The following is a 1704-nucleotide window of genomic DNA, read 5'->3' on the forward strand; positions in this document are numbered from 1 at the left end:
GGTCGGGCAGTTCGGGCTTGGTCAGAAAAATGCAAAAAAATCCCGGCGGACGGCGGTATACGGTGGTTAGACGGCGGCGGGCAAGGGTGGACATGTCAAATCCGGGCTGCCCGAGCCCGAACCCGAATTTCTTGCTTGGACGGGCGGGATTTGGGCCGGCCCGCCCGAGCCCGAAAAAATTCGGGCTTTGGACGGCCCGCCGACCCGAAGTTCCAGCACTAGTTGAAGTACTAAAACTTCAACCCACCATTGGCTCTTCTTATATAGTAGAGTGATAGAGTGATACCGTTTTCTTATTTTAATGTTGCTTTCTGTTCACGTCGTTTCTCCGGTTGATGTCTTTTGACGACTTTTTGCCGTTTCTACTTCTCATTACCCGTTTAGTTTACTGATTTGAGTTTTTAATTTGAGTTGAGATTTAATTTTATATGAGAATTTTTTACTGTAACAAAAAAGTTAAATGTGATTGTTTGTGAGAGCTTCTTACTGTAATAAATTTTAAACTCAAATCAACGAAATGAACGAGGCCAACGTCCTTTTGATTGATGTTTAGTTTTCTTGCATGACGTTTTTTTGAGGTTATTGATGTTTTATATGTTTCTGTTGTTTATCAATTGTTTATTGTTTTTTTTCCATTGCGTTGGTTTTTTTGGTGCCGTTTTTAGATATTACTGTTTCGTTCATTTTGTTGATTCAAATTAAGATGTAATTTTATGTAAGAGTTTTTTATTATAGTAAAAAAATTAAATGTGACTATTTATTAGAGCTTTTTATTATAACAAAATTTAAATTTTAAACTCAAATTACCGAAACGAACGAGAAATATTTTTGTTGTTTTTTTCATCCACTCATGTATCCTCCTCTGGCTCACCCTTCCCCTCAATGGTCAACATCGGCTGCGCAACATTAATGACGCTGACGCCCGTTTCCATAAAAAAATAAAAAAAAATTGTTAACACAATTATCTTCTAAAAATTATCGTGATTTAATAAATTACTCTTTAAATTTTTAATTTTAATAATTAATTTTCTATATTTATAAAATAATTGTAACGTGCCTAATTTTATTAAAATTATTTAAATATTATATTAGATTTAAAAAATTAAAAATTAAAAAATTAAAATATTAGGACGTTAAAATTTTTTGTTAAACATACTTTTTGACACTATTTTAATATGATGATAATCAAAATGAGATAATACAACAATTTTTTTTTCAAGTTAAAGAGGACAATTTGTTAAAATTATAAGTTTAGGAGGCAAGTTATTAAAATTATACAAATTTAAGGGTAAATATAAAATACCCATAAAAAATCAATAACCACGACAAATTGCAGCCATCTCCAGATATACCGTTGGTAGATTGTTAGTTGATAGTCGACTTCTCTTTTTTTTGGGTTTTTTTTGCCTTAGGTTTGCTGCGCCTATAAATAAGTGGTGTATTTCTTATGTTGCCATGCCAATTAACCTCAATAATCGTGTCCTGTGGGTTGTAAGAGCGGTGACTTATCCAAAATTAGTGGCAAAAGCCTTTAACTTATTCTCTTTTACATGGTAAGGAAAAAATTAATAATAATAATAATAATAATAATAATAATAATAATAATAATAATAATAATAACACTATATAATAATACTTAATGCTTTTTTGTTTTATTTTCAGAATAAACAAACCTTATTTACCTAAACCAACAGGAAAGCTTTC

Source organism: Morus notabilis, unplaced genomic scaffold, assembly GCF_000414095.1.
Source record: "Morus notabilis unplaced genomic scaffold, ASM41409v2 Scaffold353, whole genome shotgun sequence".
NCBI lineage: Eukaryota > Viridiplantae > Streptophyta > Magnoliopsida > Rosales > Moraceae > Morus > Morus notabilis.